The sequence below is a fragment of the Cricetulus griseus genome (genome assembly GCF_003668045.3).
Source record: "Cricetulus griseus strain 17A/GY chromosome 1 unlocalized genomic scaffold, alternate assembly CriGri-PICRH-1.0 chr1_1, whole genome shotgun sequence".
Classification (NCBI taxonomy): domain Eukaryota; kingdom Metazoa; phylum Chordata; class Mammalia; order Rodentia; family Cricetidae; genus Cricetulus; species Cricetulus griseus.
Window position 1 is genome coordinate 108,383,855 of NW_023276807.1, and position 25,377 is coordinate 108,409,231.

Sequence of the window (25,377 nt, forward strand, 5' to 3'; positions counted from 1 at the left end):
CATTTTGTTCCTGTTAAATAGATTTGGTTATTATATGTAAAATTTTAAAGGTTCATTCAGAGTATACACTATGCTCTTAAATGTCATGTTTTAACTACATTTTCCAACTATAAATTGATTATGGTAGTTCTTAATTTTGAAGAGAAAATATTAGCAAGCTTGTATCTTGGTGTTTTGAATTATCGGTACAGTTTGAAACCAAAATTATGAACATCAGCTAATCTACTTACTTATATAGAGTAGAATTTTGTTAATTAATTTTGACTGGTGAAGTATATTAGTTAAAATTGTATGCTACAAAAATCATCTTTAATAACTTTTTCTCATATTGTATCTGAACGCAGATACTATTTCTGGCTGAAATTACATCTGCTGAAGCCCAAATAATAGTAACACACAATTAAGGAAAAGAAAGAACTGAGGTCTTTGGAGGAACAGCATGCCAGGTGGAATCCAGGCTGTGTTATCACTTTGCATCTTGACACATAACTTTGTTCTGAGTCGTGAGTTCCTATCTGCAAACAGAGACAGTTATGTGTACTTCCTGAGACAGAGATCAGAGGAGTCAGTTAGAAAATAGACATAAAGCTAGAAGACTGTACCTGGCACACAGCCCTCGCCTCTTACCCTGATAATGTAGACTCCAAACTCCCCTTCTGCAGGAGCGGACAGATAATTATAGCCCAACTGCTACTTATTAACCTCTGTTTTCTACATAATTATATCAACTCTCTAATTTGCATTTATGAACACAAAATAAAATAGCTAATTGCATTTTTTTCTAGTTGCATTTTTAAATCCACTGTCACCAAGGAAAAGGCTTAATCATTGTAACATAAGTGCCATCATGGGACAATTATCACCTCCAATGTGTCAAAACCAGAAAAGGACAGGACTGCAGCCATCCTGGACTACTCACAAGGATGTGCCTTCAGGGCCCAGTCTTCCCACTTCAGGCCTCCCTCCCATTTGCCTGGAGACTCTCTCTCTTAAGCTGGAAGAAATACCACACCCTAAACTGATTTTCAAAGTAGGAGTGCATTTTATTTGGGTTTTTTCAACAAATGAAGTTTGGATTAATCATCAAGTCCTCCCCCACAATTTTCTAATTAATTCCATAGGAAAGCCTTCTCTAATCAATTTGGAGACTTCATTGTATTTAGTTAATTAAAAAATTGAAGCCATGGATTTTGTCATTACTACAGACAGGTAGCCACAGCTGACCTAGAGTGATGTTTGATGAGTTGTTAGGAACCTAGAAAAATGAGGTCCTGACCGAAGCCCCTTAGTAAACTGTGATTGATCCCAGAGACAGACTTGAACCTGGATGAGATAAACAAGCATTCCAATGTTCTTTAGAGTGTGATGCAGTAAAGCCACAGGATCTCGTTCTTATGTAACATTGGTAAGAAAGGAGTTGGGCAATGGCTGAGGGCTTGATTTGGATTTATGCCAATGCTACCGAAGAGCTGTGTGATCTTCAGGAAGTTATGGAGCCCTTCAGCAGCAGTTCCCTGTGGGCACATTGTGGACGACATGTGGGATATGGCAAATAGGATATAGAGAACAGGAGAATAGGAAATCACTTAGCACAATAATTGGTCCACAATCAGACTGAAAATTTCAATCAGATCTGCCCATCTTCATCAGTGAGGGCTTTCACAGTAAATATTATTTTACTTATTTGTTTTTTACTTTCATGATTATTTTTTGAGACTCGTATACAAGTACTGTTTTTAACATCATTTTTTGTTTGAAGAAAATGTATTTGTTTATTTGTTTTTTAATACAGTCTTTGACTAGAGACACATTCATTCAGATCATGAGGATTTATATGGCTTTAAATAAAAGGGTAATACATGTATTTTTATTCATATTTTTAATTTATTTTATGTCCTGACCACAGCCTCCCCTACTCCCTCTTGTCCCACTCCTTTTCCCCTTCTTTTACTCTTCTCCCTCTCTCAACTCACCCCTCCTTCATATCCACTCAGAAAGGGGCATCAGCAAAGCATGGTATATCAAGGTGCCATAATACCAAACACTTCCCCCTGTGCAGGCTGGGGAAGACCACCCAGCATGAGGAATAGGTTCCCAAGACCTAGCCAAAGCACCAGGGGCAGTCCCTGCTCTCATTTCTGGGATTCCCACATATAGATCCAGCTACATAACTGTCACATGTATGCAGAGTACCTAAGTGGGTCCCATGCAGGCTCCCTAGTTATTAGTTCAGACTCGGTGAGCTCCCATGAGCCAGGCTAATGCTACCTGTGAGTTTTCATGCAATGTTCCTGCCCCCCTCTCTTTCCCTCAGCAGGACTCCCGGAGCTCAGCCCAATGTTTGGTTGTGAGTGTGATGATATATAATCTATGATTTATTAAAGCTTGTCTGAGGGTTCAGAACATAAAGCTATAGAGGTCAGGCCATGATGATATACAACATTAATCCCAGAAGCCAAACTAACAAGCTATAGAGCCAGGAGGCAGTGGAGGCACACACCTTTAATCCTAGGACCCAGGAAACAGGCAGATGGATCTCTCTCAGTTCAAGGCCACCCTGGCCGACACAAGAAAGACGAGTAACAGAGCTCATGCCTTTGATCCCAGCACTAGTGGGGTGGAGACAGGAGTGATATGGCTGGACAGAGAAAGGAATATAACAAGGAGGAGACAGTAACTCAGAGCTTTTGCTTCTGAGGATTTGTGGAGACAGGGCATCCCTTTTGGCCTGAGGCAGAGGTAAGAGCTAGTGGCTGGCTACTTTGCTTCTCTGATCTTCAACTTGAAGCTCTAACCTCAATATCTGACTCTAAGTCATTTATTTATTATTCATGTTATATGTGGGTCTCTGAATCTGCCTCTATCAGTCACTGGATGAAGGTTCTCAGATGACAACCTGGGTAGTTACCAATCTGATCACAAGGGATGGCCAGTTCAGTCTATGCATCACTGCTGTCAAGAATCTTATCTGGAGCCATTTTTGTAACCTTGCACTCTTGCTCCTAATTACTTGTGTCCTCCCCAGCTCCCTCTCAAATCTGTCATCTCTTCCACTCTAATTATTACTGTATATATATATATATATATATATATATATATATATATAATCACTATATGTGTGTGTTTGTGTTCCTCAAGGAAAGTTATAGATTTAAGTAAATATCACTAAAAAGTAATCTCTAGTATTATATGATATAGTTTTTAAGCCTTGTACACTAACCCCTGTTTATGTAATAGCATTATTCTCTTACAAGTTTTAGTTTTCTTTAATCATAATTTCATATATTCATTGTGTACTTTGTTCTTATATATTTAAAATATAAAGTTTTCTTTTAAATTACCATATTTATGGCATAAAATAAGTTGAAGATTCGCATTTCAAGGCAATCCGGGACATGCATGCATGTTAATTGTCTACTACTTTGTATTAAATTACCTTAAATTTGGTCATTTCAAGTAAACTTTTATTGTCTCACTGCTTTTGTTGGTCAGAAGTCTGAGTAGAGTAGGGATTAGCTGAACACTCTTCACAGTCCCCTGGGAGGGACTTAGCTACTCTCAAGGCACTTGTGGCCCTGTCTCTGCATCCAGTGTCTGTGACAAAGGGCTGTCCAAGCTGCAAGAATGGAAAGGCTACTGAACACAGACACCAGGTCCTTGCCATGTGGATCAGCCCATAATAGTTGTAGGTCCTGGTATGCTCACACTTGAAATTCACTTTCACCATGTCCTAAAATGCAGGTTCCCTAAAGAAGGAAACAGTTACCAAAGACAGGTTCATGATTGGTATCTCAGAGTCTGTATCTATGTGCATAGCAAAGTCATGACATTTATATGCAAATATAACCATCACTGGAAATGCATTTGCTAAGCATACCATCTCCATGAGGAAAAAAAGGCTCAGAAAATGAATTTTGACTTCAAGCCTGGTTTTGGAATTTGGGAATTTGGCAGTGTAATGAGTTCTGGTCTGAACCTCTTCTTTCCTCCTCCTCCTCCCAGGCTTGTAATGTTGATACAGACATACATACTTTCCATCAAGGAGAACTGTAATAAGGGAGGATATGCATTGTCAGTGTGGTAAGAAGGTACACTAGTGTCTGTTATCTCACATAAGGCATGGCAGGGACTTCGGTTCTCTGTAAGAAGTCACAGGGTCTTTTAATCAAACACCAAACAAGAAACTTCAGGTGGTCATGGAGCAGAGCAATGTTTGCAATGTCCCACAGTTGCTTAGTCTTCTAATTCAGTATTAATCTTAGGCATCCTTATTTCCAAGGACAGATTTGTTTTCTTGAAAGAAGATCCACTACAACTGTTTGCAAACCCATTGTCAGCCAAGATGCCTTTACTTCCCTCTATTTTCTTTATTCTCTGGTTTTGAAGTATTTTTTTCTGAAAAAGTTTCCATTTCCAGAGTAATGACAGCTTACACACTTTTGAGTAATAACAGCTTGTACACTTTCAAGTAGCTAAATCTAAGATTCTCCTTAAAAGTCATGGAAATAATGTATGCTAGTTCACATTGTCATTTTTGCAGCCCCATCATGTGTACTCAAGAGCCTGGTATGGAGCAGTATGTTACGATAAATCTTTCCGCCAAAAGCCGCTGAGCCCCACCGCCATGTGTACGCTTTATGCCAGCCGCCTGCCCGAGTTAAGGCCCAAATGAATACACAGAAACTTGTATTAGGTACAAAGCTGCTTGGCCAATGACTAGGATTCTCATCTGCTAGCTCAGTCTTAACTATCATAAATCTATATATGTTATAAGACTTATCTTATCGGACGCCTTTTTGGCGTCCCTCCTTGCTGTGGATCACATCATGCCTCTGGAGCAGGAGTGGAGGGGAAAAGAGGGCCCTTCCTGTTTCTCCTTTGCTTAAATATGAGTCTCCTTGCTATGTCACTTCCTGCCTGGATCAGCACTTCTCTACTACATTTCACAGAATCTTCTTTGACTCCTAGTTCCATCTAACTTGCTGTCTCATTGTCCAAACAGTATTTTACATAACAATCAATAAGATAAACATACACAGTAGTACATTCCCCATCAGCAGTAAACTTGAAGCAATAACAGGAGCATTTTGTTAGGTTTTCTTTTGAGTATCTGAGAGTTTTTATAATGTTTCATGGAAATTTCTCTATCTCCTAACCTCCTGGCCCGTTTTCTTCAGACCCCAACCCTGGATTCATGTCTTCAGTTTCTCAATCAATCATTAACATAGCTCCTGACTTTCTTGGCCCTTCTTCTCACTCCTGCATAGATGTTTTCCTAATTTCATTAAAAATACTAACCCTTTCATCAACACTAGTTTCCCATTCTTTGAATGTTTCCCATAAGTCCTGCCTTCCTCTGCATGAAATCTGTATCATTTATCTGCACCAACCAAGTCATTCAACACATTACAAAGCAATTCCATGATGTAACACAGGGGTCTCTTCCACCAAACTCTGAGCTACTTCAGCCAAAATCCTGGTTTTACTTATCTAGGTATCAACAATATGAAGTCAGTCCACAGCCCAGAGCCCAACAAAGTACTTTGAGAAAAACAGAAAATGGCTCTGCCTCTGTCAGCATAGACATCATAGAAATGTGTCGTGCTGTGACCTTGGGAACAATTATTGCTTCTGTTTTACCAGCCCATTTACACTCATTGAAACAACTATTCATGAAGAGCTTGTGTGTACATCCTAAGCTGAATCTGTTAAAAGCCATAGCAGTCATTTAATTAAGCTTAAAAGGAAATGGAGAAAGAAAATTCCACCCGAACAATGGTCACTGGGGAAATCACGATTCATACCTACTGGGAAGAGGAAAGAGAAGGGAAGGAATTTATAGCCCCTGAAAGGCTCCTATATACAGTTCAAGAAGCAGCATTCCTACTGAGTGGAGATGTGTAGCATATCATTGCAATTTGGATATGATAACTAGTATTAGGCTACTTCAGTGTTCTACAAGAATATTTCCTAGAACTTCACCGCATCTAGATGGGTCTTGGGAGAGAATGTTTCCCTGGTCAAACACTTTCAGGGAATCCGATAATTTATATCCTCTTTTTTTCATTCCATGAATCACATTTGCATGCTAAAGACATCAGGAAGTTTGATGGTAAAGAAACGTAATCCTAAGTCATTTAACTGAGAGTTTTTAAGATTTTCTAGACTACAGCATCCTGTTTTTCTCCTCTCTACTGTGATAGTTTTGTGAAACCAATACTCTGTGAGGGAATTGCTAGGTTAGCAGCAGAGAATGAGGTGCCTTATCAGGTCCATCTTTCCCATTTAAGGCTGGAACTTTTAAGGTATCTGGGCAAATCACAAACTCTGCTCTTCAATAGAACTAATGGATGGGTAAAGGTAGCATTTACGTTAGTCTCTTTTGCCATACCATATGATGGCTGTCATTCTTTATTGGATTTATTTATTTACTTATATATTTGCTTTAAATGAAAGTGTTTAATAATTTTGAATTGTACATGTGTCATATCTGAATACAGATCCTCTGTTCTTTCTTTTAACATTAGGGTTTTGTTAATTTTTTGAGAATTTCATAATGCATAAAGTGCAACTTTCTTATATCCATTTTTCGACGACCTGATTCCTCCCAGATCAAAACCCCCAATTTTTCAACTTTGTACACACACACACACACACACACACACACACACACACACACACACACATACCATGGAATCTAATTTGTGCTGTTCTTACACTCATGTGTGTGGGCCATCCTTCTGGGGATCTTCTGAGCTAGAAGTAGGGCCTCATAAGCCCCCCATTTCATGCTGGCATGTTGATTGGCTTGATTTTGTGCAGTAACCATAGCTACTATGAATTCATGGGTACATGATCATGTAATTTCCAGACCACATCAGTTTGCTTAGGTCTTCCTTAAACTCTTACTCTTACAATCCTCTCATCTTCTGCTGCAAGATCTGCTGAGCCTTGTGGGGAGGGGCTCAGAAATAGCTGTCCCATTTTTAGCTGACCGCTGCATTAAACAGCATTGGATAACACTTCAGATGTCAATTTCTCTTCAAATTAAGATTCAGATGTTTTAGATTGAGCATGCATGGTATGCTGAAATTGGGCTACTGTGAGAACCCTCCATCTATATTTGAAGGTTCAAAAAAAAAAAGTGAACCCCAGAGAAACACTGGAGAAGGAATTCAGCAGATACTGAGGCAGGAGTGAATTTGCACTCCCAGAGGTAAGGGACCCATGATGCCCTACTGAGCCTTCCATCCTAAGATATTGTAAAATCCTACATTATACCCTTTAACTTCAGTTTATAGGGTTTAAAAAAATTCAGCCAAAATGATTTAAATAATAACTGGAATCAAAACAGAGACATTTAAATTCAGCATTATTTATTGAGCACCTTAAATATAAACAATCCTTTTGGAAGGTTTTATAGGGAAATAGAAATATATAAAACAAGTTCTGTTCTAAAAACAAAGAATTCACTGTCTGGAGATACATGGTCACGAGTGTAGATTCAGATAGAATATAGCAAGTGCTGGACAAAAGTTCTTAGAGAGTATTATCTAACCCATGATGGATTGGGGTTTTCAAGAAAGCTCCCGATTTAGGCAGCTCTTAAGGTAAGTCTTGAAGCACACATTTTCTAGGTGAAGAGGCGTAGCATCTTGCAGACAAAGGGGATTTCTCATGATAAGGAGTCTACGTAAAAAGGATAAATCTGTGGAATCAAACATAAATGTTATAGTCAGAACATGTCCATCCAGGGACTATAAGAGTTCAAACTATAGTGCAGTAGCTGTAAGGAAAGGGGAACCATACTGATATGTTATGTTGGTGCCTACGGTGGCATGTGAAAAGTGGGTTTCATGCAGGAAATTCACTAACTCAGATTTACAATATATTTTTTGTAATGGAGCAAAATGAGTTTGTTGTGGGCACAATTGCATCAAGAAACACAAAGACAGTGGGGATGAAAAGGAAGTTTGAGATTAATTTTCAAAACAAAGACTTAAATGTTAGTAAGAATGTGTCTGCAAATTTTTCCAATACTTAGATATTACTCCCTTCCTTTACCCCCACTGTTCCAGACTATTTTGTTTTGTAGAACATTAAATACTTTCACCTACTGTAACCCTCAAATTCCAAAACCATATGGGATGTGGACCTAAGTGCACTTAAACCATAATAACACTTAGAGTTGAGGCCTTCATGTTGATCACTTAACACTGTCAATGGAATTGAGACTGACAAAATGGGAGGTTCTTACAGGACAGAGATTTTTACCTTTTGTACAGGCCCTATGACTTCTGTAATGTTTGGAGGTTTGTGTGTTTAAAAAGAGAATGGATCAGATGTGACTGTGTGCTTTAAACATTATGTTTTACTAGGGCCTTACTTGCCAAAAAGATTAGTGTCCAGTAGAACCCAGTATTTGAAGATGTGTGTCAGTGAGACTGCTTTATCATGACCAGGGATGAAACTCACCAATTCTGTACCCTATCTCCTACAGAGAACTCTGAGATGCTTGCACAGTCTCCCTCACACAAGTTCTGGGAAGCATAATGTAATAATGGAAATCTCAGCATGTGGTTTAGCCATCCTATAACTCCTTTATATCCCATTGGTGGCCTTCTCATACTCACATTCACTTGTTCCTGGCCTCAGAATGTGGGCAGGGCTTTTGCCAGGGTTATAGCTGATGCTCCCCAGTAGCATGGCACAGATACTGGGTGTAAGTTCTGACCCATGGGTCACTAACCTTACTGCTTTGACCTTGGGAACCACTAAGTTAGGAAACAATTAGCCTCAGTGATTCTTCCTGCTGATGGGATGAGATAATGCCCCTTCGAGATTCTTCAAGTTTCTTTGGAACTTCTAATACACTGGATTCATGCAATAGAGTTTTATTCTAGAAATGCTAAAGATTTTTTATTAAAAAATCTGTCAATGCTCACACATTCCATGATAGAATCAGAACACCAAAATGAAAATTTTATTAACAAAACAAGAAAACATTCACACTACATATTAAATTAACATCATAGCAAAATGATCAATGCCTAGCCATATGGCAAGGCGATCCTAACATAGCTTAATTGTACGAAAATTACCACAGAGCTAGCTCTCGGTTGATAAAACGAGTCCAATAACTGTTTTCTCATTTCGTCAGAGTGCTTTCCTGTTCTCACGGCAGCACACCACCGCCACATTCTCTCTGTTGCACTTGTTAAGGGCAAATTGGCACTGTGGGATCAACAGCGCTTTGTTCAGTCCCACGGTTCAGCCTCCAATTGACTGGAAGAGTTGTACAAATTGTTTCCCCCTCGTTCAGGGGCACTTATCAAGGCCCAACAAGGAAGGTAAAACAGGCCACTCACCAGGCAGACAAATCTCTCAAAAGAGACAGTACCAAGACCCCAGCATAATGAAATGATGAGTCTTTGCATTTCTGCGGAATAAAGAACTTTCAGAAGCAGATTACTTAATAAGGGCTACCCAACAGAGTAATTTAGTGAAGTATTTCAAAGAGCTATTCAACGGTGGCATTGTAACCTTCCAGGACTCCCGGGGAAGAGCGGTTCGCTGCATGGTATTCCACTTGACTCTGGCAGCTTTGCCTCCCTTACATGCTCAGTATCTCTAACCTTTGATAAAAATCTCAGCTTAGTTAATCATGACCAAAACACAGGTCTTGTGATTGAAAACAGCCTTCCAAAGAAACAAATAAACTCCATTTCCAAACAGAAACTAGAGAGAAGGAAGTCTAATCGTTGGCAGCCGGGCTGTCTGATGTCTTAACATCAGAGCAGATGCATGACAAGCCATTCAAACATGGCAGTCAAGACTTCTGGTACCTGAATGAGTTTCTCATGCAACACCACACAACAGAAGCAAGGAGGGACTCTGTGGCCAGATAGGCAAATGTTCGCGCTTTGCAGCAGAGAGAAATAAGGCAGAGAGAATGGAAGATTTTGTAAGATCAAATTGCTAGAAAGTAGGATGCTGGGACAACAGCAACAAATCAAGGACAGGTTTTTTTTTTTTTTTTTTTTTTTGAGTTAATCTTGTAACCTGCCACTTTACTGAATGTGTAGAAGTTCTCTGGTAGAGTTTTTTGGGTCACTTATGTAAACTATCATATCATCTGAAAACAGAGAAAGTTTAACTTCTTCCTTCCCAAATTGTATCCCCTTGATCTCCTTTTGTTGTCTTATTGCTCCAGCTAGCACTTCAAGTACAATATTGAAAATGTATGGAGAGAGTGGACAGCCTTGTCTTGTTCTTGATTTTAGAGGAATCACATTGAGTTTCACTCCATTTAGTTTGATGTTGGCTGTTGATTTACTGTATATTGTTTTTATTATGTTCAGGAATGTTCCTGTTATCCCTGATATCTCCAGGACCATTATCATGAAGGGGTGTTGGATTTTGTCAAAGGCTTTTTCAGCATGTAGTGAGATGATCAAGTGGTTTTTCTTTTTCATATGTTTACATGGTGGACTACACTGACAGATTTTCTTATGTTGAACCAACCCTGCATCCTGCGGATGAAGCCTAATTGATCATAATGGATGATTTTTCTGATATGTTCTTGGATTCTGTTTGCCAATATTTTATTGAGTATTTTTGCATCGATGGTCATGAGGGATATTGGTCTGTAGTTCTCTTTCTTAGTTGTGTCTTTGTGTGGTTTGGGTACCAAGGAAATGGCAGTCTCTTAAAAGAGTTTGACAATGAACCTTCCGCTTATATTTTATGGAACACTTTGAGGAGTATTGGTATTAGCTCTTCTTTGAATGGCTGGTAGAGTTCTGCACTGAAGCCATCTGGCCATGGGCTTTTCTTGGATGGGAGACTTTTGATGACTGCTTCTATTTACTTAGGAGTCATAGGTCTGTTTAAGTTGCTTATCTGTACTTGATTCAATTTTGGTAAGTGATATCGATCCAGAAAATTGTCCATTTCCTTTAAATTTTCCAATTTTGTGGAGTATAGGTTTTCAAAGTATGACCTGAAGATTCCCTAGATTTCCTCATTGTCCATTGTTATGTTTCCATTTTCATTTCTAATTTGTGAATTTGCATGTTCTCTCTCTGCCTTTTGATTAGTTTGGATAAAGGTTTGTCTATCTTGTTGTTTTTCATAAAGAACCAACTCATTGTTACATTGATTCTTTGAATTGTTTTCTTTCTTTCAGCTTCATTGATTCTGCCCTCAGTTTCATTATTTCCTGGAGTCTACTTCTCCAGGGTGAATTTGTTTCCATTTGTTCTAGAGCTTTCAGTTGTGATGTCAACTCTCTGGTGTGACTATTCTCTAGTTTCTTCATGTGAACACTTAGAGCTATGATCTTCCCTCTTAGTACTGCTTTCAAAGTGTCCCATACATTTGTGTATGTTGTATCTTCATTTTCATTGAATTCTAGGAAATCTTTAATTTCTTTGTTTATTTCTTCATTGTCCCAGGAATGGTGCAATTGTGCATTGTTCAATTTCCTCAAGTTGGAAGGTTTTCCGGAATTTGTGTTGTTTTTTAATTCTCACTTTAAAGCATGGTGGTCTGATAAGACACAAGGGGTTATTCTAATTTTTTGTACCTGTTGAGGTTTGTTATGTTGCCAAGTATTAGGTTGATTTTAGAGAAGGTTCCATGTGATGCTGAAAAGAAGGAATATTCTTTTGTGTTTAGATGGAATGTTCTATAGATGTTTGTTAGTCCCAGTTGGGTCATAACTTCTGTTAGTTCCTTTGTCTCTTTGTTAAGCTTCTGTCTGGTGGTCCTGTCCAGTGGTGAGAGTGGGGTGTTGAAGTCTCCCACTATAACTGTGTGAGGTCTTATTTGTGATTTGAGTTTTAATAATGGTTCTTTTACAAACGTTGATGCCTTTGTATTTGTGGCATAGATGTTTATAATTGAGACTTCTTCCTGATGGAGTTTTCCTGTGATTAATATGAAATGACCATCTCTTTTGATTGATTTTAGTTTGCAGACAATAAGAGGACTGAGAAAGAAATCAGAGAAATGTCACCCTTTATAATAGTCACAAACAACATAAAATATCTTGTGGTAACACTAAGCAAAAAAGTGAAAGACCTGTACAGCAAGAACTCATTAAAGAAAGAAATTAAGAAGATACCAAAAATGGAAAGATCACTCATGCTCTTGGATAGGTAGGATCAACATAGTAAAAATGGCAATCTTGCCAAAAGCTATCTACAGATTCAATGCAATCCCCAGCAAAATCCCAGCACAATTCTTCACAGACCTTGAAAGAACAATACTCAACTTTATATGGAGAAACAAAAGACCCAGGGTAATCAAAACAACTCTGTACAACAGGGGAACTTCTGGAGGCATCATCATATCTGACTTCAAACCATATTATAGAGCTATAGTCCTGAAAACATCTCGGTATTGGCACAAAAATAGGCAGGTGGACCAATGGAATCAAACTGGAAACACTGATATAAATCCATATATCCACGGACCCTTGATTTTTGACAAAGAAGCTGAAGATATAGGATGGAATAAGGAAAGCATCTTCAAGAAATTGTGTTGGCATAACTGGATGCTGGCATGGAGAAGACTACAAATAGATCCATGTCTATCACCATGCACAAAACTTAAGTCCAAATGGATCCAAGTCCTCAACATAAATCCAGCCACACTGAACCTCTTAGAAGAGAAAGCGGGAAGTACTCTTGAATGAATTGGTACAGGAGAGAGCTTCCTGAACATAACACCTGTAGCACAGACACTGAAATCAACAATTAATAAATGGGACCTCCTGAAACTGAGAAGCTTCTCTAAGGCAAAGGACATAGTCAGCAAGACAAAATAGCAGCCCACAGAATGGGAAAAGATATTCACCAATCCCATATCTGACAGAAGGCTGATCTCCAAAATTTACAAAGAAGTCAATAAGCTAGTTTCCAAAACACCAAATAATCCAATTAAAAAGTGGAATACAGAACTAAATAGTGAATTCTCAATAGAGGAATCTAAAATGGCTGCAAGACACCCAAGAAAGTACTCAAAATCCTTAGTCATCAAGGAAAATGCAAGTCAAAACAACTCTGAGATGCCATCTTACTCATTTCAGAATGGCTAAAATCAAAAACATCAATGATAACTTATGCTGGAGAGGATTTTGAGAAAGGGGAACACTCCTCCACTTCTGGTAGGATTGCAAACTCATTCAGCCAATTTGGAAATCAGTATGGCGACTCCTCAGGTAAATGGGAATCGGTCTACCACAAGATTCAGCAATCCCACTCTTAGGCATATACCCAAAAGAAGCACACTCATACAACAAAGACATATGTTCAACTATCTTCATAGCAGCATTATTTGTAATAGCTAGAACCTTGACGCAAACTTTATGACTCTCAACTGAAGAATGGAAAGAGAAAATGTGGCATATTTACACAATGGAGTACTACTCAACTGAAAGAAAAAACAATGGAATCTTGAAATTCACAGGCAAAAGATGGAACTAGAAGAAACCATTCTGAGCCAGGTAACCCAGTTACAAAAAGACATACATGGTATGCACTCTCTCATATATGGACTTTACACAAAGCAAAAGATTACCATCCTACAATCCACACCACTAGAGAAGGTAGGCAACAAGGAGGACTCTAAGAGAGATATACATGGTCCCCGGAGAATGGGAATAGGACAAGATCTCCTGAGCAAATTGGGAGCATGGGAAGAGGAGAGAGGGAGCTAGGAGAATGAGAAGGGGTGAAGAGGGGGACATGAGGGAGCAGGAAGTTTGTGTAGGGGGAAGAACAAAGGAGAGAAAAATAAGAGATACCAGCAAAGAGGGAGCCAGTATAGGTTTAAAGAGAAAACAGGCAATAGGGAAATAGAGATCTACAGGGATGATACCAACTAACCATCTACACAACAGTGAAGAGGTTACTTTAAATGCCCTCCCCTGATAATGAGATTGATGACTAACTTATATGCCATCCTACATCTGATGGAAGTAGAAGCAGATACCCACAGCCAAAGAGTGAACTGAATTAGAATCCAGTTGCAAAGAAGTAGAAGTGATGAGGGAAGTGGACAAGACCATAATGGTAAAACCCAGAGAAACAGCTGGCCTGAACAAGGGTAATCTCTTGAGCCCCAGACTGATCACTGGGAAACCAGCATGGAACTGATCCAGAGCTATGAATGTGGGTGTCAGTGAGGAGGCCTCAGAAATCTATGGGGCCTCTTATAGTAGATCACTACTTATCCTTAGCATAGGAATAGATTTTGGGAGCCCGTTTCACATAGAGGGATACGCCCTCCATCTAGACACACGGGGGAGGGCCTAGGCCCTATCCCAAAGGATATGACAGACTATGAAGAACCCCCAAGGAAGACCTCACTCTCCCTGGGAGCAGTAATGGTATGGGATAGGTAGGGTTTTAGAGGAAGAGGAGAGGGAAATGGAACTGGGTGTGACACGTAAAACAATCTTGTTTCTAATTTAAATTAAAAATTGAGAAAAAAAAAAACAAATCAATGACAGGGACTTTGTAGCTGCCTCCATGTCCAGAGTACTGAGATTACAGCTGTACACCATTCAGTGTTACCTTCTATAGGAATAATGTGTTAGACTGTGTTGAAGAAGTCACTATAGGATAAGGGATTGGAGTATTATTCAAATTCTGCAACCAAAATGTGGAAGACCAGGGGTAAGAATCCAAACCTGTCTGTAGCAAGAGCTACTGATTCCCACAGAGAAGACCCCAGGAATGTAACTCAACTGCAGCTCAAGGTTAGTTTTAGGAGACATTCTTCCATAAGTTTAGTGCTCTATTTATTTTTAGTGTACTTTACACTTGTAATTGACATCTGGCAGTTTTCTGTATATATGAGATAGAGTATGACATACATAAAAATATATATTTACACATATATATCTATCTACTGACATATATACAAATATAAGTATATATTTGTTGTGTGTATTTTGGGGAGCACATCTCCCCAACAGCCACCATCAACATTCAAACACATTTCTCTTGTATTTTCTTTGAGTAACCTCACAGTTTTCTTACCTTTAGGTCTTTGGTTCATTTTAAGTTTATTTACTTATTTAATTTACTTATTTTTGAATGTGTATGCTGATAGAGACTTAGTTGTTACTATAAATGAAATCTGTACACATAAACACCATTTAAATGAAAAGAATTCCCTTCCTCCATTGTAGCTCTTGCTGATTTTGTCTATAATACACTTGTTTTCAATATGTGGATTTATCGCTGAGTTCTCTATATTATTCCATTGGCCCCTGTATCAGGTTTTAAGACAAAGATATGCTATGGGGGCTCTGTTATGCTGTAATATGTCCTTATAAAGTCAGGTAAAGTAATCACCAGAGTTTTAGTGTTTTTCTAAGAAGTGCTTTGGCTAATTGGGACCTTCCATGGTCCCATACAAATTCTGGAAATTTTTTCCATCTCTGTAGTGACCATGATAGATTTTTGACAGGTATATCACAAATGGTAATGACTACTTTGTACAATATAGACTTTTAAATTTAGATCTTTTAATCTACAAGTAATAGATATTTTATTTTCTGTGTCCTCCCCAATTTCTTTTATTAGTGTTTTGCACTTTCAGTAAAGACTCCAATTCCTTCCTGGGGAAATTGCATCGTAACATGTCACAGATTTGGGTAGCCACTGTGAATGTCTTACTTTATTAGCTTACTTCTCAAGAGTTCTGATAATGCTGTATTATAGAGCAGCTGAGCCAGAAAGAAGGCTCAGCTGATAAAATCACCTGATGACCTGAGTTCAGTCCTGAGGTCCACATGGTAGAAGGAAACATCCCATTCCTGTAAGTCATCGTCTACCTTCCCCGTGTACCCCATAGCACAAGCCACACCAATACACACGGGTATACACACAAATAACTAAATACAAATAAAATTGTAGAGAAAATTATTTTTGTATCTCAACTGTATACCTTGTAGTCTTATTGAGCTTATTTTTAGTTCTACGAGCTTTCGAAGTGCATCATTAGTTTTTCCCATGTGTAGATGCATGTCATTTATAATCAGAGATGCTATAACCTCTTCTCTGATTTATATATTCATCACTTTCTTTTCATGGGATTGTAGGACCAATTTTAATATAAATATTCAATATCTATGCATCATTCTGAAGAATGAACCTGCTGATTGACTCCCAGATTCAAAGTAGGTATTGAGAAAGCCACCTCATCACAGGCCAGGGTTGGCTTCACTCTTCCCAGAAATGAAATGTCCCTACAGACAGAACAAATCTGGCAGTTCCTGATTTTTACTGATGTTTCCACAGCACCCTTTATCCTTTCCATGTCTCTCAGCTTTCAGCATGTCTTTGTTCCAACAATATCAATTAGAGGGTTCTCTCAGGACCTCATCCTAACTGCCTGCATGACAAAAGCACAATGAGCCACTGTCCATGGGAATACTCTCTCCAGGGCTAGCCATGGGAAATGGCAAAATACAATTACCCAGGAACACTTACTCTGATGCAGAAACTAAGCATGACTTCCACTCTCACCATGAATGCCTTGTGGGACTGCACCAAGGTCACCTTTCAGAGGCTGTAATATTGTACTTGCTTTAATAGCCTTCCTTGACCTCCTTTTCTTGCTTACCACACTTCCTGTTACTCTGGGTTTCACTGACACATCACCATCATATTAGAGTCTGCTCTTGAGAAAACAAGATACAAAAGAAGTCCAACTTTCCCTTGATACATCAATCACTCAAAAGTTTTTCACAGACTTAATAATAAAACAGAGTCTTCCTTGTACTTTCACTGAACACACCCACTTCCTAAATGTAACAAAGCATACATATAACTTTCACCCATCTGGTTGGCTTGATGATGATATAGAAATCCTTCACTTAAAATCACAAAGGTCTTGAAAGAAAATCAGCATCTGCATCATCAGAAGCTAGAAAATAAAGGCTTGTCATTGGTATTTTCATTTCAGACCAAGACAAATTGGGAGAACAAACAAAACAGATTGATTTCCTTCACCTTAAACAATTGGAGCCTAGGATTCCAAACTTTCAGGCTCATTTGCTTATGCTCCAAATAATGTAAGAAGCATACCCTTTCAGGAATTAATCCACAGTATTTATTTGAGTCTTTATTGCTTTCCAGAGAGTATGAAGGTACTGTCCATGTATTATAACCCTACAAACACTATGAGGTGAGATTATAATACATACCCATGCTTTTCACGTATGTAGATAGAGTATATAGTATTTATGCTGCTTATCTTAAGCTGAATAAAAACTGACAAAGCTAGGATTTGGACTCTGGCATTGTGTCACGAGACTCAGAATCCTTAAAACTCAGAGAAGGGTGAAGAGCTCTAAACTCAAAAAAAAAAAAAAAACCCAAACAAACCCCCAAAAACCTCACATGAATGTTCCATGCAAAAGTATTGTTGTGTGCAGTGGATTTTCACATATATTTACCAAGTAGAGTGTGAAAGTACAGCATAGACACACTATCCAAATACCACATAAGATCTTTGTTTTATCTTGAAAAGATAGCCCTGTGATCAGCTCTTTTCTACTGGAAGTGAAAACCTTTGGATATACAGAAAGACTAAGTTTTCCAGTCTTCTTTGCTTCTGGGTAGAAGCCATGCAATTAAGTGCTTTCCCATTAGAATGTGAGAAATGATAAATCTCTTTGTACCAGGAATTCAGTGTGGTGCACATTCTCCACACTCCCTTACTCCTCTTTGCCAAGAAGGAATGTGCTTCGACATTGGGCGGGCTCTAGGACAGAGGTCTGAAAAACCTGAATCACCTGCAGGAAAGCCCCCAAGGAAGCTGCCAAATCTGCTACTGATGGGCCATGAGTGAGAAGTTAAACTTTTGCCATTTTACACCTCTGGGAGTTAGGGTTCACTTACTAGTACAGCAAAACCCAGTCTGATTTCTTCCCCTGATATATATTGATATGCAGAATATTACCTGAAGTTACCTTTTTATAAGGTGGGGAATGAGAAAGTTTGGATTAGATTTGTCAGTTAACAACTACATTTCTTTCAATAACAAATCTAATGTCAACTATCAGAGTACATATCCCACCTGTCACATTTACTCATCTAATAATGAGCTTATAAGTAACTATTAATTGTCAGCAAACACACCAAGATCAAACAAGCACAGATGAGCAAAACATGGTTTCTGATTCTGAGAAATCAAAGTCTCCTGGATAAGGTAGGTGAATAAACAAACAGTTCTCAACACAAGCCATCCACCATGACGATGTCTGGAGACCGTAAAAGAATCAGTAAATTGTCACCTCAGGATATCACAGGGGATGCAATGTTATGTAGAATCTGAAATATCAATTATGGAGCTTGGTGGGAAATAGGGGAAGAATTTAAGGAAGTATCAATATGAACAAAAAAGGAAGGGTAACACCAACATAGATGCTGTGATAATTAATTTGGATTGTCAACTGGGCAGGACCAAGCAACATTGTGGGACAATTCTTATCTTGGTCTAACAGAGGTAGCAGGACCTACCCTAACTGTGAATAACACCATTCCATAGTTTGGGGTCTCAGACTGAATATAAAGAAACAAGTTGGCTAAGCACAAACATTCACCTTTCTCTGTATTTTACTATGGATGCACTGTACCTAGCTATTTCATTCTCCTGCTATGACTTCCCTACTATGATTGATGGTATTCTTAAACTGTGAGATCAAATATATCCTTCCCCTCTGAAGTTGCTTTTTCCAAGTATTTTTGTTGCATGGAGAAAAGTAACTGATACAAGTAGGTACTGGCTAAGGTAAGAACTAAGATGAACAGTCTGACTCATCAAAATACATGTCTTCTAGTCATTTATCATCATGTTAAGAAGTAGTTCTAAGGATTATAGCTTTTTGAAAGAACATTTTTTCCTCATGATTAACAAGAATGGAGATACAGTAATAGAGAGAGAGACGTTTTAGGTTTACAGAGAAATCAGGTTACTAGGGAAAGGTCTGGAGATCTACAAAGATCTACACCAACTAACAATCTAAGCAACAGAGGAGAGGCTACCTTAAATGCCCTCCCCTGATAATGAGATTAATGACTGACTGACTTATATGCCATCCTATAGCCTTCATTCAGCAGCTGGTAGAAGTTGAATCAGACACCCAGAGCTAAACCCTGAACTGAACTGAAATCCAGTTACAGAGGAGGAGTGATGAGCAAAGGGGTCCAGACTAGGCTGGTAAAACCTACAGAAACAGCTGACCAGAACAATGGGGAGCTCTTGGTCCCCAGATTGATAGCTGGGATACCATCATGGGACTGATCCAGACCCAGGAATGTGGGTTTCAGTGAGGAGACCTTGGAAATCTACGGGACCTCCTGTAGCAGTTCAGTACTTATCCCTAGCATAGGTGTGGACTTTGGGAGCCCAATCCACATAGTGGGATACTCCCTGAGCCAAGACACATGGGGGTGGGCCTAGGCCCTATCCCAAAGGATATGTTAGACTCCAATGACCCCCTATGGCAGGCCTCACCCTCCCTGGGGAGCAGAAATGATATGTGATAGGTAGTGTTTTAGTTGGGGGGGTGGTGCTAGGGGAGGAGGGGAGGGCGAGGGAACTGGGATTGACATGTAAAACAATCTTGTTTCTAATTCAAATAAAAAAGAAAAATAACAATGCAAAGCAATTATAATAAATTCTTCTATTTCTTTAAAAAGAAAAGGAAATTGGGTTGGACCTCAGATGATGATGATACATCAGCTACTGGTGGATGCCATTCAGATATATTTGGCAGGTAAGTGGGACAATGTCAGATGAATTGACTTTATTAATATAGATGGTACTTTGTTAAGCATGGAATACTGGTATGATGCTGTTGACTTTTGTAACAACATCTAGCATCTTGGGTAAGACAGATGGACTTAAAAAGTTTGACTCTTCATATGCTGGGGCTCTGAAAGAGCACTGGTAGGCTGAAACCTGAAGAGGCAAATCTTGTATGTCTGTGGTTGGAAACTGATACAGACTGTTTTTGATGTACTTTCTGATGAGGGTAATCACACTGCTCATTCATAGGTCATTCAGCTTCTCAATGGGTGAAGTGGTGAGGATGAAAATCAAGAACAAAGGTCTTCGTTTCTGAGTCACAATGACAAGAATCTTTCATAATGAGTTCTACTTGGAGAAATAGCAGTGCCCAATAGCTTCTCTCTTACTCTGTAGACTGGTTCTGTTGTGAAGGAGAGCATGGTGAGATAGAGCTGATGTTAGAGACAGACCAGAAACATCAGCCAATTTTAACAGAAGAGACACCAAAGTTGGGAATGTATAAAAAACAGAATATTTAGGGAAGGAGGAATATGGAAAGGGCAGTGATGGGGCATACATATCCAGAAGAAACATGATTAAGCTGTAAGCAAAAAGGGATACAGAAAATGTTTTATCATTGGCCATGGTCAGCACTCCAGAAGACACAGGGAGAGCAGTTCTAGAGTAATGCTAAGAAGTTTTCATTAAAACTGAACCAAGCTAGGATTTACAGTTCATACCTATAATCTCAGCACCTGAGAGGCTGAGGCAGTAGGGTTTTCTGTGTTCAATCCCATCATTGACTACAAGGAAATTGGGTTGGACCTCAGATGATGATGATACATTAGTGAATACTAACCAGCCATATGTACACAGCATCACCCAATAGCAGTAAATAAAGAATATATAAAAATCAGGACTTGGGAGATGGGACTTTGAACAAAATACTTGTTCTGCAAACATGAGGATATGCGTTTGGATCACCATGTAAAAAGCAGACACTGTGGTGTATACACATACACACACACACACACACACACACACAGAGAGAGAGAGAGAGAGAGAGAGAGAGAGAGAGAGAGAGAGAGAGAGAGAGAGAGAGAGATTAAGGGAAGGAAGGAGGCTGTCAGGGAGGGAGGGAAAGATATCAGCCAAAAACAAACAAAAATAATAAAAGATTCACATCTGAGATCTGGTTTCTGTATGTTATCAACAGTGCTTTTGGAACATAGCCACAGTCATTGTTCATTCTTTGTCCTCAGCTAGTTCTGTACTTCAGTGCAGGAGTAGCTACATCGAGCCTCAGGGAAGGCTGGTAAAACCTGACATAGGCACTATTTGATCCTTGGCAATCTGAGACTTGTGAAGTAGCACACCACTGCAATCTCAGTAGTCAGGAGGAAAAGGCTGAGACAGTTAACAAATGCATTTCAAGAAACAAATAACAAATACAAATTTGAAATGATGACTCTGACAGCAATGGTCTTCTATTTACTGTACATGGGACAGAAGATGAAGGGAGATGAGTTGAATGGCTGCTGCAGTCATGTGGCAGGTGAGGTCAGAAATGGCAATGGTGTAAAGACTAGGACATAGAAATTAATGTAAGTAGAAATGACATAACCATGTCTAGTTTCATAAAGATATTTATGGAGGGGATATGTGCTTGTCAGGTATCCTAGTTTCTTGTCCTATTGCTGTGACGAAACACCATGACTAAAGCAATGAAGGGAAGAAAGGGCTCATTATACCTCACACTTTCAGGTAATAGTCCATCATTGCAGGGAAGTCACAGAGACAAGAGCTCAAGATAAATGGTCATGTTGCATCCATCTGAAGTATCAGAGAGAACTAGGTAAATGCATGTTAGTGCGCAGCTTGTTTGCAAGCCTTCTAGCATCCTCTACATAGAGAATGGTTTCACCCATAGGGAGAAATTCTTCCCATCTCTAAAACCAGAATCAAGACAACACCCACAGACATACCTTCTTGCTAATCTAATTTAGATAGTCCCTATTGAGATTCCCTACCCAGGTCATTCTAGACTGCTCCAACAATTAAAACTAACCATCATATAGGGGGAGAATCCAGAGAAGCTTTGAGAAATTGAGATCTACTTATGCTATTATGGAAAGTAGTGGGGGCAGGATGCAAATGGAAAGGCAATGTATGGTGTAGATCAGCAAGTGGTGAATTTGTTTCTTTCCTCCTAATTGATATCATTATTGGGACATTAGTAAAGGCAGGTGCTATAATCATGAGTTTCTTCTGGAGCCATATGGAACTGTGAAAGATGCAATTTAGCTTTCAAATACTTCCTTAATTTCATAAGTCGAATTACTTTATTGTCATAGGTATTCTCTGCCTCCCATTTTGATTGAATCCTGTCGCATCTTGCCTCCAGAATTTTGTTTCTGTTATTATTTTGCCTAAAGGTTATTGGGAAACACATTTAAATTCAAGAACTAGAAGTTTTCCCCGAAGACTTCTGATCAGTGACAGGTTAAGTTTAAGCACCACTTCCTCCAGGAAGCCTTGTTCAAATTAGTGACTGGATTATACCCTTGGCAATAATGCTATGTTTTTTTTCTGCTGATGTTCTTTATCATTTACCTGTTTTTACTCCCCATTGCTTCACTCCTGATCCCCTTTATATCATGAGCTATGGGAGATCCGGTGCTACTATGGAAATGTATTTCACACTACCTATATACATCATGTACTTGCTAATGACAATACAGATTTGATAATGTATTAGATGAGGCAACCAGGTTTTATAAGTTAGATGCAAATTCAAGCACTAGAGTACGGAAATAAGTGTGTGTGTCTGTGTCTGTGTCTGTGTGTGTGTGTGTGTGTGTGTGTGTGTGTGTGTGTGTATGTATACCTTACTTTCATCATATTGGGTCATGAGAATCAAGCCCAGACTATCAGACTTGATAGAAAATATTTTTACCTGATGAACTATCACACTGATCCTACATGAAGGATTTTATAGCTATTTGAACTTTCAAATCAACCCAATAGCATAAATATCATTGCTTTGCTTATTTTAGGAATAAAAGGTATAATGCTCTAAGAAGCTGACTATTTCAGTCGTACTCAATGTAACACAGTTTTTTAATGGCACAGCCAGCATTTAAAGTATAATCTATTTGCCTCTATACCAGACTTGATTAACCATTATAATGTCCTGGTCTTGAATATATGCATAGACACATGAAGGAAAGATAGAAAGGGAGCAGAGAGAAAACAGGAAGGAAAGTGCAAACTGTTAGCTTTATGACAGAAAAGTTTCATAGCACTTGAAGAACAGTCACACTGAGTATTTGCAAGAACTGTGACTAACAAGAGATTGCTGGAAGTGTGCACATAGAGTAATTCATTTAGTTATTTTAGCAAAAGCCTATGGAAGATATTCAACTACTGTGATACATCCAAAATTGACCACTAAATACCTCCTCCCCAGCTATCAACTTTATCCTAACCAGTCATCTCTTACTTGGATCATGGCTGTGAGGTTTCTGCTTCTAAATTTATCCACTATGAGTAGTTCCTTTTCTGCCTAGCCACCAGTATAACCATTTTAAAATAGAACAAATATTAGTGCTTCTTTCAAAACCCCAATGGTCTTCTATATTACTCAAAGAACAAATCCATTGATGTAGTACTGAGTAGAGTTGGAACAATATTTCATGACTCTCCTTTCCAAAGTACTTCCCCTTCCTACTGGGTCCAGCCAAACTGGTCTCCTTTCCTCAATTTCTCCAAATGTGCCAGGAATGTTCTCAAGTGTTTATTATTCATTCTGACTAGGAGGATGGCCTCACAGATAAGTTTTTGACAGATCCATACTCCTTTCCTTCTTTGCTCAAATATTGCCATCCCAGGAAGGACTTTTCCACTCTCCATTAATGTGTAAGTCAAGAGTCTTCCCCCTGTAATTATAATCCCTATTTGTGATTTTCTTCATAATACAAACATAAATGTAATATGCATCATCTATAGATGAATTTATTCATTTCCAATTCAGAGAAGGTAAAATTCAGAAGTTTAATTCTATTAATATTTTTTGCCTATGTTTTCAGCACCAGGAATATGTGAGAACTTAACAGACATTTGTCTGGTGCACAAAGAAATCAATTTTCATTTCATAGATGAGAACACCAAGCAGCAGAATTTATTGGTTTGTTCAAAATCACAGCAAGTGATGGGTGGATAAAAGTTCAAAGGTCAGGCAAACATCCATCCCCAGATCTGTGTATGGAACACCCTGTTCTGTAATTTCCACTGAGTTACTGGCTTTGCAGATTATGTTCTTTTCCTTAGTACAGGGTTTCTATCTGCAGTCCTGACTGTCCCAGAACTCCCTCTGTAGACCAGGCTGTTTTCTAACTTAGAGATTTACCTGCCTCTGCCTCTCAAGTGTTAGTATTAAAGGCATGCCCCACCATGGCCTGGAGCAGATTATGATTCTTCAAACCACATCATGTAGGCTTGACTATGATCAACTGTGTGTGTCTTCTCCCTGAATTTGTCATAAAAACATCAAGGTAAATGAGACTGCCTGCCATTTAAGAAAACTCATACAAAGCAACATCTATCGTAATATATACTGTAGTCTTCCATAACTGGATGTGTAAGGGTCTGTGTTTTATCTCTATTATCATCATTACTATGATGGGTAAGTTGCTAACCTCCACTGGCCTGGATTGAAACTAGTGAGTCTCAGGTGTATCCTGTGTCCAGCTCTCTTGTTCTTCTTTGAAAGCCAGACACTAGCTTCTGCAGAGCTTGCTGATCTTGCATGCTAATTATATACACTTTTTGTCTGTCTCTGGCACAGAGTTGCAGACCAATGGGCATAGACCAGGTAGGGCTGTGGCTAACTGGATTCTGACTTCAAAGCCCTCAGACGACCTCTGGGCTAACTTCAGTGAGTTTCTCAATTGAGTCAAGGAGTGAAGGAGAAGATGGGTGTGGTGTCTCATGCTGTCTTGTAGAAGCCATATGCTGTCATGCAAAGATAGACTGTGGAGCAAAGAAGCAACCATGCTTAGTGCCCAATAGGATAGGGGAATTGTCAGGTAAATTTCTCAGAAAGTAAAATTTGGAGGATTGGGGAGACAGCTCATTGATTAAAGAACTTGCTACTCCACAGCAAGAATGAAGACTGTAGTTGCCAAGAACATGCATAAATGCCAGAGAGTGTGGTGACCTGATTGTCATTCCAGTGCTGGAAAGCAGGTAATCAGTCCTCAGAGAAAAATGTCTAGCTGAATGGACTGAAGTGCCAAGCTTTGGGTTAAATGTAAAAATTCTGCCCCAAGAAAAAGAAGTAGAGGGCAATCAAAAGAAAAACCATAGGCAATAGATAACCCCACTGTAGGGAGCTGCAGAAAACCGCACCCAAAAGATGGCGCCGGTTTCTGCCCTCCGCCAGCCCGACGGCGAGCGCTCTCTGTGATAAACAACTCCAAATATGGCAAAGGTCATGTATCCTCTTAATTCTGCTTGGAGACAACCTATCCTGGCGCGCCACGTAGGGTTAGGTGATTGGTA